This window comes from Rhipicephalus microplus, chromosome 2, assembly GCF_043290135.1.
Source record: "Rhipicephalus microplus isolate Deutch F79 chromosome 2, USDA_Rmic, whole genome shotgun sequence".
Taxonomy (NCBI): domain Eukaryota; kingdom Metazoa; phylum Arthropoda; class Arachnida; order Ixodida; family Ixodidae; genus Rhipicephalus; species Rhipicephalus microplus.
The window spans coordinates 186,635,885-186,652,591 of NC_134701.1; positions in this window are offsets into that span (position 1 = coordinate 186,635,885).

Sequence of the window (16,707 nt, forward strand, 5' to 3'; positions counted from 1 at the left end):
GTAATGGGTCTGGAAAACATGCAAATGCAAAATCAAGAAGGGAGCCGACCGATGGAAACAACCTATAGGTATTATCAGGGTTAACAGTGGAAGTGCCTCAGACGGGCTGGCCGATGTTTCGATAGGAGCACCTATCTTTCTCAAAGGCACCGTGTCATCCTTGGCGTGTTAGTTTTGAAGGGGTTAGTAGTATAGGTCCTCCTATCGAAACGTCGCCCAGCCTGTCTGAGGCACTTCCACTGTTCACCCTGATTATCCCACTAAAACATGCAGTGTTTTGAGCGCAGCAAGCTTTTTGTTCAAGGAATTCCGCAGCTTAAAAGGGAATAGGAGAGCAGGAAATATCAAGTGTTCATGTCCTACCTCCCAAGGTCCTATGCAGGTTTTTGGAGAATTTTTATTCGGTGCTTTGTTGGCAAATATGTACAGATTGCCTAAACGTGTATAACTGTGTATTGGATTTCCGGCAATAAAGCTGAGGGATGCACACCAGAAAAGCGACTTCATAAAAATGTATTTCTGAAAATGCCAAAACTGCTTTTGCTCTGTAAATGGGATGATGTTCAAACGACTGAGAAGCCCAAGCCCACTTTTTAGGCTGATTTGTCATGTGCTTATTGCCGTAGTGCATCCTCGAAAAGCTGAGACTCATACTCATAATACTCTCGCTGCAAAAAGAAATAATGGAACACGTTTTTTCATACTAATTTTCTATGACCTGCTTGAGTGTCTTCAATTTTTAGAAAAATCTCATTAAGGAATCTTTAAATAATAATTTTTCAATTGGCTTAACTGTCACTGAGAATAAACGTTTGAGGCCATTTAATAAAATATACATTATAGATACATCAACCATATTGACTGACATTATTGTAAATATTAGTTTATAATATGTCACAAAGTTCTGGAGCCCCAGATGGTGTACTTCCAAAGAAATAAAGTCTAAAAAACAATCACAGCATATCCACGAAGTAAATGATGATGAGTAGGGCGAAGTGTCCATCAGTCCATTCGTTCTTTCTTCCGTCCGTTTGTCCATCTGCCTGCCTGCCTGCCTGCCTGCCTGCCTGCCTGCTTGCCTGCCCGCCCGCCTGCCCGCCTGCCCACGTGCCCACCCGCCTGCCTGCCTGCCTGCCTGCCCGCCTGCCCGCCTATGTCTGTTTGTCTGCCTTTCTGTTCATCCGTCCACCCATCTGTATTATGAGTATGTATTATGTTCTCCCATGGTGAGAACAACAATATTTCATGTACTGGGATAGATAGCACGGCTTTGACACCTGGCCATGGCGGCCACAATTCGGGGGTAGTGAAATACAAAAAAAAGCCGCGTGCTTTTATTTAGGGGTCGATAAACAACACCAGGTGGCTATTTCTCCGCCATAGCTTGCCTCATAGCTAATCGTATTATGGCTTTTGTGCATAAACCACTAGAAAAAATTGCCAGATCCCACGTACAGTGGGAATTATATGCGAAGCACGAATGAGATTGTTCATATGTCACTTTAAAGTCAGATAATATTATGAGGCGGAGGTAAATGATGCCGTACATGACTTCTGTGCCATGGTTATTATGCTTGGATGTGTCGTTTACCTTCATCATCTATTACCGCCACGTGATACCAAATTTAGTATATGTGGAGCTAGCGGAACCACCGCGAGCACGCCATGAGCGTGATATGTTGTTATGATCTTACATGACACGCGTGTCAGGATTGTGATGTTTGCACCAATCATATATTTCGTCATCCGTTGACGTCATGTAACATCAAAGTTTGTATATGTGGAGCTTACAAAACGGCCGCAAGCACATCATGAAGGGCCCATTATACTCTAATGTAGAGTTGACGTATGCGCACGCTGGGCACAGTGACGCGCCCAGCGACGAATAAATTTTCAGTTGGTATTAAGTGCTTGTGCCTGTCTTTCTTTCCATGTCTAAGTGTTGCGCTCTCCTTTCCAAACATTCAGTCTTGATTGACATGTGGGGTTTAACGTCCCAAAACCACCATATGATTATGAGAGACGCCGTAGTGGAGAGCTCCGGAAATTTAGACCACCTGGGGTTCTTTAACGTGCACCCAAATCTGAGCACACGGGCCTGCAACATTTCCGCCTCCATCGGAAATGCAGCCGCCGCAGCCGGAAACATTCAGTCTAGCCCCACAACTTGGCCCACCAGAACAGAGATAAGGCTATATACCGTTTTTTAGCACCATGGAGGCTTATGTAGGAATCGGGTAGTTGTTTTTCACTCAACTTGAATTTATCCTTTACAGCTCAAAATACATCTCTGACAGCAAAGAAGCACACACAAGCTGCGCTGCTTATTTCTCTCTATTCCTTCTCTCATCAAGTATGAGCTCACAAAATTTATACGCGCACAAACTACTAAACATGTTATGCTGCACGTGGAAATATTTTATTAGAAGAGAAAAAGAGAAGAAAAAATATGGGAACGGTAGGGAGGTTAACTAAACTAAGTTCAGTTTGCTACACTGCACGGGAGAAGTAAATGAGGTAGAAAAAGAGAGTGAGAGAAGTAGATACACACTGCACACAACACACACACACACCGCGCACACAGTTCAGGTTTCACAGGTGGTCGCGCAGTGATGTTGCCCTGAGTAATTGTAGAAGGCCTCGAGTGGCTTCCTGGGCTGCAGTACACAAAGGCCACGCTCCTCAGATCTTCTCCAGAGTAAAGCGTCGATCGTCCAGCCTCTATTAAACTCATAATCCATGTAGCCAGATGCTATATGTATCCGCTGCTCATGCGATCAGCATCTAGCCTACTTGAAATATATTTAGAAGGAAGGAGATGCTGTCCGGCTTTGTGACGGCACATAAGAAGCAAGCAATTTCGAGGCACATGGAAGTTTGAATGCTGAAGAAACAATAGTAAACGCTATGCCATATCGAATATAGTTTATTCTCTTATTTTTTTACGTGCTCGGGTATAAATGGTCATTACGCGATGGATCATTTTCGCGTCACGACTCGCATCGCGTAACAAGCTGGTGCTGTGCGCATGGCGAAGATTGTGCACACCAATATTTCCTCAAGGTTCCCCTCAAGCTACTCAGTGCAGCATTTTCGCCTCGTCTTCTTGCAAAATTGTTGCGCAATAAACTTATTTCAATATACAGCTAACGACCATTTCGAAAAAAAGCAACGAGGAATAGCTTAACATATATAATTGGGCAGATTTTGTTATTTTAAAGGAAAAGTTTTTACACCGTTTGTATTGTTGTATTTAAGCAGGCGCCTGGGGGTCCGTTGAAATATTTTGATATAAATACAATGAATGTAAACATTGTGAACAAACACGAAAAGTTATAAATTTTCAAAAAAAAGGGTTGAGAAGTTGATAATAAGTAAATAACAGAAATACAACAATTGCAATAATAATATTGATTGCACATCCGGATACAGTATTCAGACTATTAGCAAATACGTCAAATTATAGTACACGCATGCCTGAATATATGCAAGAAAGTGTAATATTTATGAACAAATATAACAGCAATCATTCCTTAAAAAAACATCGTTGATCTCTCCGGCAGAGAAATCGGCATATAACGCGAAAGTAAAACGCGCCTTTACAATGCTATTTAAAGGTTTACTGCATATTTATAAGGGAAGGTTTGCCTGATGTATGTCTTGGTGTTTGGCAGGTATAGCCCCGTTCAGCGTGGATGTATCTTCGTTGAAGCTTGGTATATCTTCATCCCGACAACTAACATTTATGATAATTTTATTATTCTATTGTGGTATCTGTGAATGTTAACCGTGAAAGCATAATCAAAGAAAGGGGCGTGATAGCAAGGTGAGTTATCACGTGATAGCAAGATGAGAAAATCGGGCTAAGGGAGCCATTCTGTGCCAAGGAAATTGAGCTAAGGGTGCCATCTTGGCTGAAGAGTAAGGTAGGTTCGCCCCCCCTTCCCCCACTCATGAAAGAGTCAGTACGCCACTGCATCAGCGTGCCACACCCCTTATTAGGCCCACGACACAGGTGCATCAGCAGCTTCTTTGTTTTATTTCAGCAAGTCTTGTGAGGATTCATGCTCATGGGTGTAAAACTGACCGTTATTGGAGTTACGACGTTTGTGCTGTGTATAATGAGAAACAATGAACGAGCTTGCACGTTAGCCAGTGTTAAAAAAAAACACTAGTACATGCCACCCTTACACGCTCGATGACTGTTTGTCCCTTCATGATGTTTTTTTTTTTTCATATAACCAATCAAAACTGCCTTTTCTCGTTACAATTATAGACTCGTCGCAAAAATAACTCTTAGTAAATAAAAATACGAGAGCTTACTATGGAAGGCGTGGCATGCAGTTTCAGGAAACACCGTCACTGGCTTTGTTGTTCGGTAATCACGTTTCGTAATTGCTTAATAGGCATTACGACGCCCCTGATTGCGCTGACGCAACTCGCGCCTGTTTCACCCAGGTGTTCACGAAAAGAAAGAGTAGCGAGTAGCGTGAGGCATCGTCCGCAGTTTGGTGCGTGCCGAAAACGATCTGGGCAACGTCGCCAGCTTGTGGGGGGCGGGAGATACGGCGTTTTAGCTTTTCCATTGGGCCATACTGTATGACTTCCTTTTTTCTCCCAAGTATGCGCTGGCTTTAAGGATTCATTCTTTTTGTTTTTGGAGAGCTGAAAATGGCTCCTGATTACCTGCTAGTGACCAAAAAAATTGGCGTAACTCACGTACAGTGGGAATCGATTATATGCGAAGCACGAATGAGAAATGTTCATAAGCCACTTTAAAATTACCACAACGTTGCGAGGTGGAGGTAAGTGATCCCGTACATGACTTCCGTGCCATAATTATCATGTTTAGATGTATTGTTTACTTTCGTCTTCGATTCACGTCACATCAATCAGTCAATCGATGTTTCTTTATTAGCGTCAGAAATATACATTGTGAATAAATATGCAAAACGAGGTCCTAAGTTAGTAAACCACAGGCGGGACTTCCTATGCTAATGCAAAGAAGGAGCTAAAAGACAAATAACGAAAGAGCAAGTCACGAGAACATTTCGAACTTTTTTTACAAACAAAGCAAAAAATCGAAAATAAACAAAATGCAGCAGTTATATGTTTAATAGAAACTTTTTGTTTTGTCTTAGAAACATGGATGCACATTAGGTCTTTCATATCATGTTTTAAAGAAGTCCATAATAAAACTTATGAAGAAACAATGCTCATTTTTCCATGATTACTGCAAATTTTAGGTAATAACAGGTGATTGGTGACCAAGAATCTAGATTATTCTCAATATTGAACAAGGCAATAGAAATTATGTCGACAATGAGGGTGTTGTGGAAAAATTTGAAGAACAAAACACACTTATTGTAAACGTACATTTGGGAGATGGGTTATACGTCAAGCTGGCAAAAACTCGCATGTGATGGCTTTTGACATGAAGCGAAAGTTATGAGTCACATTGCTTGTTTTTGCAATACCTTTAACGGCCAAATGTGCGTTGAATAGCAATTACCCCATGATGTAAAGCAATAACCGAGATGACGGTGTATGAATTCATGATACAACACCTTCAGAGTTTCGATGTTAAAACACATTCGTGACTTGACCAATGCCCTGATACCATATGAAATCTTTTTACATACAGAATTGATATGCTGCTAAAATTTTAGGTATGTTTCCATTATAACTCCTAAAATGACGTATGATCACTACAAGGAATAACTACTGAGTTCAAGAAAGGTGAGGAATAAATGATAGTTTATTTAGTGAATGAAAAAGCATAAAACAGGATTTGGAAAGAATAACCAATAACTTATTATAGTTGCTCCAGTGAACAAGAGAATTAAGGTCAGCTTGAAGTCTGCACAGGAGAGTCGCGAAATCCAAGTGATCAGAAAAAAGAGTCATGCAATCAGTGTAAAGTAAACGAGAAGAATAATTAGGCCAACGTGGCAAATCATTTATAAATAATAAAAATAATAACGGACTCAAAATTGAATCTTGCGGAACACCTCTGGTAATGGGGTTGGGACTGTATGTATAATTTTCGACCGAGACCACCTGAGCTCTATTAGGAAGAAAGCTCTGTAATAGCGCCAATGCGGGACCAGTTATCCTGTAGTGCCCAAGTTTACAAAATAGGATAAAATCATCAATACTATGAAATGCTTTAGTAAGGTCGACGAAGACAGATCCTATGATGTTACGATTATCAATGAATGATCTGATTTTGTCAGTGAAACAAGTAATTGCAGTATCAGCGGAAAGACCAGCGCTAAAACCAAACTGACTGGAAGAAAGTATCCTAATTTTGCTCAAATAATTATATATTCTTATTTCAAGTAGTTTTTCCAAAATTTTGTCCAAGAAGGGAAGGACAGATCTATTGGGCACATGCTGGGGGGATCACCTTTTTTAAAACTGGCACTACCTTCGAAACATTTAATTTATCCGCGAAAACACCGTTTTTAAAACAGCGGTTAAAATTGTGGCCTAATATAGGAGCTACAAGATATGTTACGAGTTTAATATGCTTTGAGTGGATGTTGTCTAACCTTACTCCGGTAGCTTTTAATCCTGAAATTATTATGGAAATTTCGGAAGCACAAGTAGAAAAAATAAACATTGACTGAGGACTGTGAGAAAATGGAGGTACATAGTCTGAGGAGGAGGGGACTGCAAGGCTAGTAGAAAAGTGTTCGATAAAGACGTTGGCCGCGTCACTGGCCGCAGTGAGGGTGACGTTGTCGCCAAGAATAGAGGTCACTTTCCTGCGCGACTAGGAGGAATTTAAAAATTTTTGTAAAAGCGGCCATTTTTCTCCTGAGTTATGCACACAATTATGTAGTTCGCGCTCATAATAACTGCGTTTCACTTTTCTTAAAAGTGTACCCAATGTGCTGGAGGAAGTTTAATAGCGTGATTTCAAGCGCGAAATAAAAGGCCAACGTTTTGTCTTTTTATATAAGTACTCTTTCTTGCGACGAGATCGCGTCAGTGAATCTTATAACCACCGTGGGGCAAAGTAGCGTCTGTCCGATGATTGAAAAGTAGTTGAACGCCCAACTGCTGAATAAGCAGCGTTGTAGAACCTGGTCAAGGCTTCTTCAGGATATTTCACGGCATATACACCGGACCAATCTTCATCGGCAATAAGCATGCAGTTCTTGTCTGAATCAAAGCGATAATTTTGACGTATTACGTTGCTACGAATGATGACCTGTTCAAAATACAGAAATACAGGAAAGTGATCTGTAATGTCGCTCTCAATAACACCAGCATGACTGACGTCATCAATGTTTGTGAGGATGCGATCGATTGATGACTGTGAGCCGTTATCATAACAGCGTGTTGGTGCAGATATTAGCAATTTATGCTCTAAACTATAAAAAACAAGTTTTATACTCGAAAGTATAATGGCCAGAGGAATCTAGTAAATCAAAGTTCATATCGCCCATAGTAATTATATTCTTGCGCTCAGCAGCAAGTTTATCAAACAAGTTATGAAGCGCATTATTACAACCAGAGGAGTCACTGGAAGCGGATCGATAGACAGTAGCAAGAATAGTTTTTTGTTGGTTCTGACAGAGACACGGCAGATCAATTTCCAGCGAAAGTGATTCACAACTCACTTCATTTCAAATTATATCGTTGCTCCTTTTATACAGAATGTTATTTTATATAAAATAGCGAAGCCACTGTGGCGATCATCAATTCGGTGAGACTATTCGCTTATATAACCGGGAAAGCCATACAAGTCACCATGACCAGGTGAACGCCAAGTTTTGGAGCAACAGATAGCCGAGAACTGATGATTAGGGGAAGCTAGTAGAGCGGTAATGCTGTCATGATTCTTAGGAAGGCTACAAGCATTGAAATGAAGAAAAACCCCAGTTATGCGAAGAATTGTTAATAAAGTCACCCGGAAGAAAATTATGTTGTCTTTTTTCTAAGCTTAACTTTATTTCACGCCAGTGCATTGAACACATGCAGATCAACATCACTGACAATTCTGTGCACCACACTATCACGAGTTTGTCTTGCTTTAATAACACAACTGTCAGTCCCCAGAAAAGCCCATTTCATTTGTTTTTTGAGAGCAAGTGCTTTAGAAAACAGCCACTTATTATCAGATATCAGGTGCTCATTAACGTATATTGGCTTTTCCTGCACTGCGGGAAAACCGAGCAAGTCTTTTTGGGCGCGACTTCCGAGCCTTCTTAAGAAACTCGAGCGCTTGTCGCGCGAGCAGAAGCGCTAAATGATGTTTTGTTATTTGTGTCACGCGTTGGTACTCTGTGTATAGTATCGATGTCCCCAAGTTTAATAGGGCAACCGGCCTTTTCGCCAAGTAGCTCAACAATGTTTGTGCAGTTTTCCCCTTGCGTTGTTGGAACACCTCTTATTTCGAATTTGTTGAGGCGGGAGTACTGTTCAAAATTTCTAATTGTTTGAAGCAGCCCCTCATTATTATCTTGTAGGTGCTTGTTGTCAGATATAAGGCCGCTGTTTTCCGACTTCGCTGCTTCAAACTCATGAAATTCGTGGCTTTCATGATGTCATCAACCTCAGGTTGCAGTTTGTTCAAACTTTCAGGATGACACCCCGTCACTGCAGATTTTACTGATTTCAACGTGTTATGATCGGTAGCAATTTTTTTTTCAATTGACACCTTAAAGTCTTCAAACTCTTTAGAAAGCGATGCAATGATAGCAGCCATACTGAAACGAGCGATAAGAGCACAGCAGTCAGGGGAAAAAATAAAACGTAAGAATGAAGCCCTTGAATCACTTGTGTAGGAAAGGTAGACAAATTAGAAGATCGAAATACAGCAGTTCGCCGGCTCTGATCGCTCGCTCAAATGATGCTGCTTGATTGCCACGAGGCAGCCTAAGTATCCACAATACAGGCACAGCAGTGACACCAGTGGCGGAGACAGCTGATAGCAGTAGTTGATAGGATCCAGTTGCTTGCAAAACACGTGAAGTTTCCGGAGTGCAGGTTCACCATTTGATACCCAATTTATTATTCTAACCACTCACCACTAACCTCTAACCACTACCTTCACCTATTATATCTGGAGCTAGCGAAACGGCCGCGAGCACGCTTGAGCGTATAATGTGGTCATGTTCTTACATGGCACGCGCGTCATGATTATCCATGTTCGTACCAGTCATATATATCGTCATCCATTCACCTCTCGTAACACCAAATTCGTTTATGTGAAGCTAGCAAAACGGCCGCGAGCGCATCATGAAAGGCTCAATGTACTTCGATGTTGCGTTGATGCACGCTTGCTGTGGCACAGCGACGCTACGTAAGCGAAACGCAAGTACTCTATACGCCACGAGCAACCAGCGTCCATCGGCACGGCCAGAGGGCAACTGGCGCGACATGCGTCAAAGCAACGCAGCGCGGCGCGCGTCTGCGAGTATATGGCGGGACCGGCGGTGAGCACGCGCACTGCGTCACGCCGGAATGTATTGGCGCCCTAACGGTAGCATGTAGTCATGTTGTCGCATGGCACGCATCTTATGATTGTCATGTCTGCACCAGCCACATACCTTCGTCATTCATTGACGTCACGTAATACCAAATTTGGCATACGTGAATCTAGGGAAACGGCCGCGAGCGCATCATTGGTGTAGCATGTAGTCATGTTTTTACATGACACACATTTTGTGATTATCATGTTTTGATTTGTCATTCACTTATGTCGTCCATCGCGCCACGTTATACCGAGTTTGGTACATGTGAAGCTAGCGAAATGCCGCGAGCGCATCATAAGCGTTGTATGTAGTCATGTTCTTACTTGACACACATCTCATGTTCATCATGCTTGCACCAGCATCATATTTTCGTCATCCATTCACGTCTCTGTAATACAAATACGGCATAAGTGAAGGTAGCGAAACGGCCGCCAGTGCATCATGAGTGTGGCATGTAGACATGTTGTTACATGACAGGCATCTCATGATTATCACGTTTGCACCATCCAAATACTTTCGTCATCCATTCACGTATACTGTAATGCAAAATTTGGTATATGTGACGCTTGCGAAACGACCGCAAGCACATCGTGAGCAACGCTTGTAGTCATGTTGTTACATGACACGCATATCATGATTTCCATGTTAGCGTCCGTCGCTTGTGTTCGCCATGCAATCATGCCATACCATACCAGGTTTGCAACATGCCATGTGAACGAAACCACCGCAAGAGTGGCAGGGCCATAAAATGTAATTCATGGCATACATCTCATGATTTTTATGTTATAATTAATCAAATATGTTATTGATTCAGTCATGTTATACCATACTAAGTTTGGTATTGACACTATTTTCGAAACGGCCAGGAGAGCTAGAAGTCGTAGGCGGATAGATAGATAGATAGATAGATAGATAGATAGATAGATAGATAGATAGATAGATAGATAGATAGATAGATAGATAGATAGATAGATAGATAGATAGATAGATAGATAGACTCTAATTCACTGAAGTTCTCTAAGAAATGATTCGCATTTAGGGTTAGCCCACGAATGCACAGAAATATGCACTGCTATATCGATGTACTCTATCGCAACGTATCTAAGAAATGTTCACAGCTAGTTGGCACTTTTAAATGCGAAGCATTGCTTAGCGAACTTCAGTGACTTCGAGCGTATTCATCTATCTAGCTACGTCAGTTGGCATTCGCTCAGCTACTTCTCCAAATATCCAACCTCTATTTCGCTTTGTTGTTTTGTGCTAACACTCCACAGCTTCTCTTTCTTTAAAGCGGTCGCAACGTGAGGTGGTTTCTTTTTGTACTTTTTGAGGGTGCCTTCGTCAAAGCGAAATATTTAAAAAGTCGACATGCTTTCTCAACTCACAAAAATTTTGCGTCACTGCTTCTGTTGTACATGTATCTTGAGGAATCCATATCTTAAATTGATTGCTGTACTTTTGCTGGCCCTGTAACTTCTAAATCTCCCAGTCCACATTTCATTTAGTAGTAGTATTTTGAGAATTTCCCACCACATACAGAGGCAAAATTGCTTAGGTGCGAATGGGACATTAAAAAATAGGCTTGCCAATGGAAAAGCGCCTAGAACAAAATATGTGAGAACGTTAAAATATTTATTTTATAGCAGAGCACTTAATTTTTGTTACGCCGGGCAGAGCGGACCGAAAGTAATCATTGTAAACTGGCTTCCACACTATTTGACTTGTTCCTCTATATATTCTTCTTGATCTGCTGCTTCGCTCCCAGGACAGGTGCGCTAGTTTCTGTGGCGTTACGATAGAGAACGATAGAGAACGAATACGATAGAAAACGAGTATCGAAAAAGAGAGAGAGATATATAAAGAGAAAGGCAAAGTTAGAAAGACCAAGAAACAGACAGAGACAGAGAAAGAAACAAATAAACAAATGGAAAATGACAGAACCAGAAACAAACAAAAAGACAGAACAAATAAAAATAGAGAAATACAGAGGATGAAAACTGAGACGACAAATGTATAAGAGACAGAAAGCTGAATCTAGAAATTTAGAAGAAGAATGCGAGAGGCCAGACAGAAAGAAAAATATAGAAAGAGCTAGGAAAAGCAATATGTAAAAATTGTAGGCGATAACAAAAGTAAATTTAAAACAGACGAAAAAGAACAAAACAAGCAGAAAGTGAGGATGAAAAAAGCGAAAAGCAAGAAAAATAAAGACCAGCTCTGCAAATTTTTCTGGCATGAAGCAACGAAACTGCAAAGTCCTTTTTTATTTTTTTGTCCTTTTATACATGCGTTATGAGTGAGGAGCAAGGAAAAAATTAATATGATCAGAAAACTAATTGCCTGAAACCATAGGGTTTCTTACATCTACCATGATGGAAAACTGGAGCTGAGAGATGTTGAATGCGTGGGAATGCCGGGATATGTGAGCTTTGAACTTGACTATGATTTGTATTGCTCATGTAGAGCCCAGACAACCCGCTGATGCTTTTGGCTTCAACGCGTTTTTTGCATTCAAATGGCTGATTTGTTACTGAAGAAGTTGGTAGTGAGCTACTTATTTTTTTTATGATTGCACCAAAAACGAGTTTTTTTTTTAACACTGAAAACGCCTGCGTTTACGTACAATTTTACGACGCATAAGAAGTAACGAAGCGCCGCTAAAATTGGCAGTCAGACGACATAGCCAGCCTTCACTCTGCGACTGCTAGTAATCTGTTTGTTTCTCTTGCCGTTCGGTTATGCACTAAAGGTAAGTGGGCTTGTATTTTAAAGTATAATATGCGTAAAATAGATCTCTTTATGAAAGTGTTGATTTAGAGTAGCTTTATGTGCGCAGTCGTATCCGCGTTTGAGCCCAAGTATCGCTCAACACCAGCCCATTTAAGCCTCTCAGACACATATACCGTCATTTCCAGTGCTCCAACAACGCCCTCCAAGAGATTCACGTACACGTTGGAGCCAGATTTTCCTCTGAGTATTTTTGTGTGAAACTACGCCTCAAACCACGAAGATAATTTTTTAGGGCGAGCATAATCGTAAGTACAAGCTGTCATCAGTTTCGTATTTATGACCCCTTTAATACAAAATTGATAATGCAACCCTAAACAAGAACCTGCTTAAAACGAGCGTTCCCATGTGATTTCGCGTAATAAAAGCTTCGCGCGACAGGAGAACGCACTCTTCAATTGACAGACTCTACCCTCTACTCGGGCGAGTAAACGAAGATGCGTGCGTTAACTGCAGAGAGCGCATGTACTTTGCCACACCCTGCTAACTCCACAGTCCCCACTTCCTCTCAAGTAATGGCTATTGCGTGGACTCCTCCCTCTGGCTTCGGGGTTCGTGACCAACACTACCTTTGCACTCCTCGAGTCGCATGCTTTGAGAGAGATTCTCATGAAGATCTCTTATTCTCTCGCCTAGACTTTATAGCAGTCGGGCTCAATCACGTGGTCTGGCCAGTCGAGGCCAGTCTTCGTGTTCCCAAAACATTCGCCAGAATTGCACACGCTTTGGTTCCAGCCTTCTTTTGGTGAGCTGAGCCCTGTGGGGAAGTACGCGTACTGGAGGAAGCTTCAAGCAGGCTTTGCAGATAGTTGATGCGCTCACTGTGTTCAACGTGGCCAGTAGCTCAACTGTAGCGAAACTTTGGTGAATTGCAGCAGCTGCACCCATGCGTTGGGGAAGTAAATTCACCTTTCTCACGTGCCTTTCTGAGAGGCTCAGTAATCGTTTACAGCAAATGTGTGCTGTGTAAACGCAATATTGTGTTGTCTGTGTCTGTAAATTCAATATTGTCTCATCCCAGTCTTAGCTGATATATCTAGAACTGTCGCTAAGTTTTCAGTGATGAGTGAAAAAAGAACCGGTATAATTTATTTCCACCGGCTGGTTGATGAAATCTCGGGTATGGTCATTAGAAGCTACATTGTAGGTATTCCCAGAGTGTGCGAGCATGCAGATCAGCTTCACATGGTGGCGTGGATTTTCAGTAGGCAAGCTGATATTGCGGGAAGCTTTCTTGTGGTATTTTAAGGGTACATGTTCTACAGTGCGCCAGCTCTAGAGAATAGCAACATTAATGTTTTTTTTACTAAATCATAGAGGACACAGGTACACGATACAATTATTAGAAACGATTTGAACATGCTGGCGAAATAGAGAAGGATACAAAAGAAATAGAAGACATGAATACTCACAGCACCCTCCGACAGATAGTCTGGCAATGCGAAGAAGCAAAGTAGAATTGATGCATTAAAAATCATGTTGCGGTAGGTGGAAGTGTAAATGAACATACATGGTATATGGCGATCAGGCAGAACAGCTTGAGTTCGTTGGCTTCTTAAAGGGTAGCTGAAGGAATTTTAGAATTCAATCAAACCACGTGTTTAGGAAGGACCGACATTATTGTTAACGATGTTAGAATTGTTTTCGCGGTTTAGAAGCAGGAGTTTTAGAACAGGCAAAACAAAAATTCGCCCCGTATCTGCATGTTACACTGCAAAAGCCGTCGAAATACGATAGTATTGCGTAAAATTGCGTCTGGAGAAAGTGAAGCAAATCTTTATTTGTAGTTTTGCGCCAGAAAATTGGTGAATGGTATTCTAGCGACGCTGCGTTAGAGTGCCTCGAGCGTGCAGTGGAGGCGAACGAGTGCATCAAGTCACGTCACACGCAAGAAGGAGGTGCTTTCTGGCAGTAATCTTAGAAAACGAAGCAAGCGGCGTGCGCACCCGTGTCGAAGGCAATAAGGCGTAGAACGCTAGGCGACGGGTAGGTGCCACCACCATGTCGTCCTAAAGCGTTGGAAACACTCGCCTTTTCGTGCAAGCGTTGCATCATCAGCGCAGCGGGATAAGCGCTATGGTCCTATAAGCGCAATGATAGCTTTTTAATTGACAGTCGCACGTGTATAAACGCTAAACCTTGAGTAATATTGGTGGGCGCTACGAATGAGGTAGGCCGCATGGGGCAACATTTGGTGACGTTTAGGGTATCGTTAACTGCGGACAGACAAATGTACAGATTGACAGACCAAAATTTTCCTGCCCAAGGTCCAAGAAAGACTTTCGCCTTTAAAAGCTTGACTGGCTCCGCTCCCGCGAGTCCGCTGAAAGTGCGATCGTAGAAACATACGTCATCTTCGTTTCCTCTGGTCCTGAGCAAGTGCTCTTTCTTATCTTCAACCACGGCCTTCGCGACTAACCCATGACGTCCTGTTGTCGGAACTAATCGAAAAAACCACACTTCAGCAGTGCTGTTGTTGCAGATAACATGTCATATTGAGAATGACGTCATTGTGTTCGCCCGTCGTCTCAAGATGCCCGGCGGCCACAGCCTCTGTTGTTTACCAAAATGTGCTATTGGCATTCCCTTTTGAAAATTCTAACATCTCTTTTCTAATTCGGCAGGAATGAAACTGTTCTTACATGCTCGTAAGTCATTTCTTTTAGAAAAGATCTTCAGCTTCTCAAAGTGAGTCGATTACCGCACGCTAAGACAGGGATGGGATAATTGATTGATTGATTTGTGGGGTTTAACGTCCCAAAACCACCATATGATTATGAGAGACGCCGTAGTGGAGGGCTCCGGAAATTTTGACCACCTGGGGTTCTTTAACGTGCACCCAAATCTGAGTACACGGGCCTACAACATTTCCGCCTCCATCGGAAATGCAGCCGCCACAGCCGGTATTCGAACCCGCGACCTGCGGGTCAGCAGCCGAATACCTTAGCCACTAGACCACCGTGGCGGGGCGGGGATGGGATAAGCAAGACCACAAAAGAGCTTATATTGTCGAGACTATTTTGTCTTTGTCTAAGTGTGCCTTATTTAGCCTACAGCATATAACAAAGTGGCAGATCCCACGTACAGTGAAAATCGGTGATATGCGAAGCACGAATTAGAAATGTTGATATGTCACTTTAACATCAGCACAACGTTACGAGGTGGAGGTAAATGATACCGAACATGACTTTTGTGTCATGATTATCATGTTCGGATGTGTCGTTTACCTTTATCATCTATTCACGTCACGTGATACCAAATTTAGTATATGTGGAGCTAGCAAAACAGCCGCGCGCGCGCTATGAGCGCGGTATGTTGTTATGTTCCTACATGACACGCGTGGCAGGATTATCATAATGCACCAGGCATATATTTCGTTATCTATTGACGTCACCTATCACCAAATTTGGTATATGTGCAGCGAGTAAAACGGCTGCGAGCGCATCATGAAGGGGCCAATATACTCGATCTCATCGTTAACGCGCGCGCACGTTGGGCACAGCCACGCTACGCGAGCACTTACAATCTGACGCCAGGCGCGACCAGCGTCCTTCGGCATGGCCCGACGGCAACCAGCGCCAAATGGACTTGCTAGGTCCATTTCCGAAATCTTTAGCGGGAAATCAATGAATAATGATTGCGACTGACTATTTAACCTGTTATTGTGAAACACGAGCCCTCCAGCGCGGTACGGCAAGTGATGTCGCGGATTTCTTTATTCATGATGTCGTCCTCCGCCATGGTGCACCGTCCGTGGTTCTAACAGACAGAGGCACGGCCTTCACTGCCCAACTACTGGAAGAACTGATGACTCTCAGCGGCACCGTACATCGCTGAACGACAGCTTACCATCTACAAGCTAACAAATTAACAAAACGGCTGAATAGGACCATCACAGACTTGATTTCCGTGTATGTCGACGTAGACCATAGGAACTGAGACAGTGTTCTCCCTTTCGTAACTTTCGCATATAACACCACCGTGCAAGAAAATACAGGATTTACACCTTTCCGCCTGCTTCACGGCTGCGAAGTTACTACAATGTTAGACGCCATGCTATTACCTGACGCATTTATGACCACCACCGAAAATGCTGACCAGTATGCGCAGCCTGCCGAAGAAGCTAGACCGCTAGCTCGCTTGCGCATTCGCTCTCAGCAACAACACGATGCTCATAGGTACAACCTTCGGCACAAGATGTCTCCTACCACCCCGGAGAAAAAGTATGGCTCTGGAGTCCCGTACGCCAACGCGGCCGCTCTGAGAAGCTCTTGTGTCGTTATTTCGGCCCTTGCCCGGTTCTTCAGCGTGTCAGCGATGTAAACTATGAAGTTGTCGCAGTGCCCAGCGTGCAGTCCTCCCGTCGTGGTGCGCATCCGGACATCGTCCACGTGGCTAGGATGAAGCCGTATTACCCACGCTGAAGACTTGC